General features: G+C 35.9%; 1 pseudogene; it reads right to left on the bottom strand.

Annotated features, from left to right (window-relative positions):
* Positions 1 to 2,971: 2,971 nt before the first annotated feature.
* Positions 2,972 to 3,319, bottom strand: LOC149183168 (putative L-gulonolactone oxidase 1 pseudogene; annotated as a pseudogene).
* Between the last annotated feature and the right edge of the window lie 5,187 nt (positions 3,320 to 8,506).

The raw sequence follows: 8,506 nt of genomic DNA, 5'->3' as shown, positions 1-8,506 counted from the left end.
CACCAGACTTAGCGATTTCGTTTTCCTATCTCCGTCTGTCCCTACAACACGGTCTTCTTCCTTCTCCTTGCTTCCATTTCCTTTGGAAGCATCTATAGTTGGGGAAGGTAGTTAGAGTTTACTGACAACTGTATTAACACAGGTAGTCTATTTATGAATAATTATCACATGTAATTATACCAGGAATGAGTCCTAAAAATGTTACCCACTGAACATGCCTCTCCAATTAACTTCACACTGGAATGCAACATGCATAAGAAATCCATCATTCCCATAGTAGAGATAAATTCAACCATCATTAAATCGAGACTCCAATGGTTTTTATCTCCCAACAAGTAATGATTAACATAAGCACATACCATGCTAATGGATTTCAGTTAATTAGAGGGTAATCATCATTAAAACTATTAGGACATAAGCATATACTATTCATCATGCATTCTCATGGTGAATAAAATTAGGAACTCTTCTCAGAAACAACTGGAACTATAGCACAGAGAGAGTAAGAATCTTCATACACACATTCCATGCATGTGACATCAATCAACTTCACTTGTTTACGAATTGTAACAATCTTAGTCCAATTCAATTAATGCATATAAGTTCTATGGGTTAGTCATACAACACTAACCAATCTCAACTACCAATCATCTTAATGAAACCATGGCAAAACTTAATCAAAAATTAGTTATGACAATCAAGTCTCGCTGCTTGACTCATTGCATGTTTTCAATATCTAAAGGGGTTCTTCTAATGTCCTTTTTAAAACAATTTTTCATCCTTTTGTTCATTGTAACTTCAATTCTGTTCATTAAATGCATCATTGTTATTGCCATATTTGCAAATCAAAACTTGGTGGTTGATTGTCACTTTCCTCAATGAGTGTTCAATATTGTTCATGAATGTAATGAGTACTCAATATTGTTCTTAGGTGTGACAAAAGTTTCATTGTCTTTTATCCTCATCAGGAATCTAATGTTATGAACGTAGTTATGCAACAACTTATTACTTACTACTTAAAGCAGTTATAAACATGAATCACACCAGTAGTGTATTACATAAATGAATATGTGAATAATTAAACTCATACCTAAGTTAATGCCTACTGATGGCGTACCTCAATATCCTTTCCGCTTACCAATTCCCAAAGGCGCCAGTACTGCAACCTTTAGCTCTGATACCACTTGTCAAATACCCCGGTAACCTCGCATGTAAAAGTAGGGAGTTAGAATTTTTTTTATACAATTACCACAAGTAATTAATCAATTCACAACTCCACAAATCATCACTAGCCATTAGATATACCATTCATTAGTACATCAAGTAATTTGCCATCAAGACAGTAAGTTTCATAACCATTGCATAACCTTTAACCATCACTGTAATAACATAAACTGTCTCATGAATCCATGCATCCATTTCTTGATATCCTTAACCATGTTAGATAATCATGTACTAAGACATTGTGGTTGTCACATCAAACAAAGAACCATCATCATTAAGGACCCATCATTATCAACAGACACATAAGGCAATCACATCAATCACACCATTAAGAACACGGATATACCCTGGAAACCCCGTAGGGTGAAAACCAGCAAACGTTTAATCTTATTATTAAACGCTCGTGAGGGTTTTCACCCCTCACTCAATGGTTTATAAGGGATTCCATCCCTTAACCATTGTCTTAAAAGCTTTACAATGAATTTTCATTAAGCTGTCACATAACTAGCTATAAGCTAATACAATTTACATGTAATCTTTTATTTACATACCGCCACATGCAACATTCCTTGTGGCATAATTGTTCTAGCAATGGACAATACTGCAGCTTGACTTCATCTGCATGGACGAATAATCCTTTTTCCTGCCATAATGTAAAACATCACTTTCCTTGGCACCATCTCCCATCGTTTCCTGTCAATGCAATCATCAACAATCTTGGCAACAAGATTAGTACAATATTATTCAAACAATAATCAACCTCTAAAGAGATCTTTTAATATCTATTCGTGTGCATGAGCAAGCATGCCATAATAACAATTTTGGCAACAAGATTAGTTACCATATTAAAGAATCAATAAACAATGTCTGAAAGAGATTCCTTAGCATCCACTCATATGTGTAAGCAAGCATGACTTGCTATTTAACTAGCATATATACCCAATTAACATTGTTGACCTCCACAATGTTTACCAATGTATAACTCTTTTTAAGAGAGTTCTAACTCATTAGCTCATGTAAAACCGAGAAAAGAATCAAAACCAGATTCTTATTTTCCAAAATAAATCTTCGTAAATAGCAGCAAAAGAGTGAATAAACAAGGTCGTTCTTGTATTTTGAACTGCATTCTAAAACCAAGGCGGAAATTAATACTCGTGTACGAGTATTCCCATAGTCTTGCAAACAAAACTATAGCAACATACATACATGAATAGCTTCATGCATGTAATACATATTCAAACATCAAAAGTTAACTTGAATCTTAAAACGTTTAACACAAGATTCACAAGTAATTTTCTAGAAGAAAACTACATATACTTAGCTTTTATGTCCACACGTTTATTCCACGTTCTTCAAGAACTGGTCGCCATAGCGCATGCTCAGGGCTTGTTAACTTGCATTTTTGAACTCAAGTCTGCAGGCCCCCCCTCAGATCTGCAGCATTATAGCTCCAACGAAGAGCTGGCACACATACTCCCTCTGCGTGAACAACCGCAACAGCCACGACAGGCTCAAATTCAAGATGTATTTCTGGAAAAGCTGTAATGCCTTTTTTCGACGTCTTCCAATGTTTCATTGCAACACACCTTCGGCAACACTTTACCACCCAATCCTTCCACCAGTTGGGCGCGACTCCTCTCAAAGTGTTCACACAGGCTTAATCCTTACTTGGCACTCAATAGATTTCAAAACTACTTTACACAGTCCATAGATCTCCGCGGATCAACAGCGCTTCCACGCAAGTCTTCTACGAGAGATGCTGTAGTTTTCCAACGGCACAGCTAACAACTCTCTGCGTAATGACTCCAAGAAGGCCGAGAGAAACCTTAGCAGCATTCAGGTCTGGATGGGATTCATCGAAGCTCACAACACTCGCATAACCCGGAGGCGAAGGTACCACCAATCTCATGCCAACAACATACTCATGAACTGCACTTCCATTATTGAACAGAGAGCTGCCATGTGCCCCGGTGCTGAGCAGTCCTCCGATGGTAATCCCCTCCCCATAGGGCGAGTGAGGGAAAACCAAACTATGTTCAGCAGCAGCATCCATAACTTCCCTCAGAGACGCTCCCCCCTCTACGGTAATCGTCATTGATCTTTTTTGTTCACCGCCAATCCAAGAATCAGTTCTCAATACCAAACATCAGTACCGAATCCAAGAATCAGTTATTACCCGTGTAGAGGACGAACGGGTTCCACGCACAATTCGCCAAAATATTCTCCATAATTAGTTTTATGAATAACAGGAATTAGTTTTTAAACTAATTCGTAATCTTTTTAAAAGAATTACTACTTACTGTCTAGTTTTCACCGAGTTATTTAGGGATATTACATACTCCCCCCCTTAACAGGAACACCGTCCTCGGTGTTCATCTTTCATTGGAACTTAGATTTTATACATGGTATTACCATCTAACCACGCAAAAGGTGATCCTTTCCTTTTAAAATCAACGATTTCATTCCAAGGAAAGACGACAAACAAAATAGTAATGATATAGTCATAAGAAATATCATTAGTTATAAGCATCAATAGTCATAAGCATTCGAAATTGCAAAAATATGCAACTTCTAATCGCCACCAATTGGCTCTTATTCATTCATAATAAACAATTCTCTATGTCAACTTACCATTACTTACCATCTATTCTTGGAAGTCATGAATACTTTCATGTAAGTCTTTTAATAGTGGTTGGACAATTCTTCAATCCTCCATGGTAAGTAATTCCTGTAATATATGACTAACAAATTCAATTGCATTAGTCACTATATTTTGAGTCAAATGAAATACTTTTGACTATCAATTCAACTGTGCAATGCTAGATGATTTCTAAATCACAGTACTTTTACAAGTACTTAAAGAGCATTAACACCAATCTTCAAATGATAAATCACTGCTCACGTGCACACTGAGCGAATTCTCACTAAAGACATCCGCAAAGTGCTTCTAGATGTACCAAAAGAGCACCTAGCTCTCTAATCATCAAAGCTGTCAATCACTGCATCATTTGGAAATGGTCTTAGCCCCTACTAAGACTTTCACAAGATTAATGAAATGATACAGGAATTAAAATTTCCAATAACTCCTTATTGAACATTAAACTCATTTCATGTTAAATGTGCATAACACATTTCACACAACTATATATAGAATTTATTTTTAACATCACATACAACTGATTAGTTAATTTCTTTAGCCATGAAAATCACAACAGACTAAAGAATTCCCAACCCATGGGAACTGGTTTCCACAACCAAACCGAGTCATTTTCACATCCAGACAGTTTCTTTGATAGAGACCTTACCAGGTCTAACATGGAATTCCACTGGCCAACCAGCTCAAGAAATCCAGGGAGAGTAAATCTGGGCAGACAAGTACCATCAACCCCTCCGGGCAGGTAGCTGCCATCAACCCAAGGCATTCCAGCCTTTCACAATCCGGGCTGACAAGTACCATCAACCCCTCCGGGCAGGTAACTGTCATCAACCCAAGGCATTCAAGCCTTTCACAATCCGAGCAGACAGGTACCATCAACCCCTCCGGGCAGGTAACTGTCATCAACCCAAGGCATTCAAGCCTTTCACAATCCGGGCAGACAGGTACCATCAACCCCTCCGGGCAGGTAACTGTCATCAACCCAAGGCATTCAAGCCTTTCACAATCCGGGCAGACAGGTACCATCAACCCCTCCAGGCAGGTAACTGTCATCAACCCAACTATCCGCAACTGTCTGGCATGTTAAATTTCTCTTTTATTACTCTTTCTCAAAGTAATTTACACAATGAACCATATAATCATTATCATTAGCACAACAAACATGCATGTATACCATGCATTTACACTTAACCCCCACATGGGTCCACAACATCAAGATTGATGGGAAACATATCCATCATACACATTGTATGCATGCAAATTTTCCACATAACATAATTCATGCATATCATATAACATCATTCTTTCTCATTTATAATTGCATTTCACATTGCAGCAATTTATGTGATGAGTTTTCTTGTTGCCATTAAGCTACCACTACATAATCCCATCAGCAACATTAGTTATAAATATGCATCAGTTAACACATATTCCATTTCCAAGAATGTTCATGCATACACTATTGTCATGTATAAAAGCATATGCAATATTCATTAATGCATAAATGTCAACAACAGTTGAGTTAATAATCTAAACATTTCCAATTTTGCCATAGTCTGTTGTTCCAATTCAAATCATCATTAATGGAGTATTATCTTACGTTTACTATGGCTAGCTTTAGTCATGCATCGTTAGTATAATTAAACATATACAAGAACATAACTCTTATGTCACAATGACTAATCTTTGTGCATACCATTGCTTATCATAGAAGCCCTTCTTTAATGTATGCAACACTTATTCCCTTCACTAAAGGACTATCATCATTTCATACAACAAACCACATACCTCCTTCTTAAAGGAAGTCATTTTAATCCTCATTTCTCTATCTTCCGATGTGAGGGTTTCTCAAGATTCCCTTTCAAGAAATTATTAAAGATATCTATCTTTAGGCATAAGAATCAAGATACAAACCAAGGTTTACTTATCCTTTATGCATCAAAATCAAGCAATCAACACAGCTCATCCAACAAGACAATCTCTCCAAGAGATCATTATTTTCAAGGAAGCTAACATGACCACTTTCTCTAAGTACACACAGACTTATAATTCCAAAGTCACAATAGCTACCAATATGCAACATGTGTTCTCCTAACACAATTACTTTACTTCAATGCACATAGTTCTTTTCATGAAACCAGTAAGGATTTTGGTTCTTGTATGAACATTATTCTAATGTGCCTTTAAGGAAAGAACCTCTATTTTTTTTTTTTTTAAGAAAATTCTTATAAAATCCTGCATCTTCATACATGAAGTATGCATACTCTTAGGATGAGACTATATTTATGTATATATGTAATATACTCTTTCCTCAAGAAGTTAGAAATGAATATCTATGTGCCTAGAAGCACATCCTTAGCTATCTTTTATCATGCAGGTAATGCATAATCATTTCACTAGAACTTAGAAACTAATTAGAATCATAATGCAATTAGCATATATATATATATATTTCCAAGAAGCTTTTATCAAATAAAGATACATATTTTAATTCAAGAAAACTTGGCCACCTTCCATGCTATGTCATCAGGACATTTATATGCCTCATCCTCTTTCTCAAGAAGATACTTTGGCCATATTTAGCAAGGATTTTATAGACAAGAGACAAGCATTTCACACACAAGACTCAAGTGTAGTCTTCCTAATAGGAACTACCTATTTGCTTTATTAAGAAAGTATATAAAATAATCAATCTTTAACTGCATTCCTTAACACATTTCCTTTACCAAGAAAATCTATAAAAGAACTATTCTTTTATTGCATGCATTCAAATACTTCCTCTACTAAGAAATCATATAAAACATTCATATGTGTTCTTCAAGAAAGTGAGCAAGATACTTATCTTATCTTTGGATCAACATGCATAACTAACAAATTAAACCACCCTTACCGGAAGCAATTGCTCTACTTATGCAATTAGAAGCATGATCTCCTAAGTGTCACACATGCACCAGAGTTACCACTTGATGCTAGATGCAACAACTATCATAACTCTACTATGTGACCATTTCAGAATAATGAGTTCAAGGAGACATTACGAAAATCATTAACATCAACACACATTTTCCAACTCCTTAAGCATGGTCAAAGGAATACTCATATGCACATCGAGCGCTATCTAGTCAACCCCAGACTTAGCGTCTTCTGCAAGATTCTGACACTCAAAGCTTGCGCTATCTGGTCACCACCAGACTTAGCGATTTCGTTTTCCTATCTCTGTCTGTCCCTACAGCACGGTCTTCTTCCTTCTCCTTGCTTCCATTTCCTTTGGAAGCATCTATAGTTGGGGAAGGTAGTTAGAGTTTACTGACAACTGTATTAACACAGGTAGTCTATTTATGAATAATTATCACATGTAATTATACCAGGAATGAGTCCTAAAAATGTTACCCACTGAACATGCCTCTCCAATTAACTTCACACTGGAATGCAACATGCATAAGAAATCCATCATTCCCATAGTAGAGATAAATTCAACCATCATTAAATTGAGACTCCAATGGTTTTTATCTCCCAACAAGTAATGATTAACATAAGCACATACCATGCTAATGGATTTCAGTTAATTAGAGGGTAATCATCATTAAAACTATTAGGACATAAGCATATACTATTCATTATGCATTCTCATGGTGAATAAAATTAGGAACTCTTCTCAGAAACAACTGGAACTATAGCACAGAGAGAGTAAGAATCTTCATACACACATTCCATGCATGTGACATCAATCAACTTCACTTGTTTACGAATTGTAACAATCTTAGTCCAATTCAATTAATGCATATAAGTTCTATGGGTTAGTCATACAACACTAACCAATCTCAACTACCAATCATCTTAATGAAACCATGGCAAAACTTAATCAAAAATTAGTTATGACAATCAAGTCTCGCTGCTTGACTCATTGCATGTTTTCAATATCTAAAGGGGTTCTTCTAATGTCCTTTTTAAAACAATTTTTCATCCTTTTGTTCATTGTAACTTCAATTCTGTTCATTAAATGCATCATTGTTATTGCCATATTTGCAAATCAAAACTTGGTAGTTGATTGTCACTTTCCTCAATGAGTGTTCAATATTGTTCATGAATGTAATGAGTACTCAATATTATTCTTAGGTGTGACAAAAGTTTCATTGTCTTTTATCCTCATCAGGAATCTAACGTTATGAACGTAGTTATGCAACAACTTATTACTTACTACTTAAAGCAGTTATAAACATGAATCACACCTATCATGCCAAAAGTAGTGTATTACATAAATGAATATGTGAATAATTAAACTCATACCTGAGTTAATGCCTACTGATGGCGTACCTCAATATCCTTTCCGCTTACCAATTCCCAAAGGCGCCAGTACTGCAACCTTTAGCTCTAATACCACTTGTCAAATACCTCGGTAACCTCGCATGTAAAAGTAGGGAGTTAGAATTTTTTTTATACAATTACCACAAGTAATTAATCAATTCACAACTCCACAAATCATCACTAGCCATTAGATATACCATTCATTAGTACATCAAGTAATTTGCCATCAAGACAGAAGGTTTCATAACCATTGCATAACCTTTAACCATCACTGTAATAACATAAACTGTCTCATGAATCCATGCATCCATTTCTTGATAT

The sequence above is a fragment of the Pinus tabuliformis genome, chromosome 3_2, assembly GCF_031772625.1.
Source record: "Pinus tabuliformis cultivar Carrire ecotype Pingquan chromosome 3_2, CPIR1, whole genome shotgun sequence".
NCBI lineage: Eukaryota > Viridiplantae > Streptophyta > Pinopsida > Pinales > Pinaceae > Pinus > Pinus tabuliformis.
This window is presented reverse-complemented; position numbering and strand designations above follow the sequence as displayed.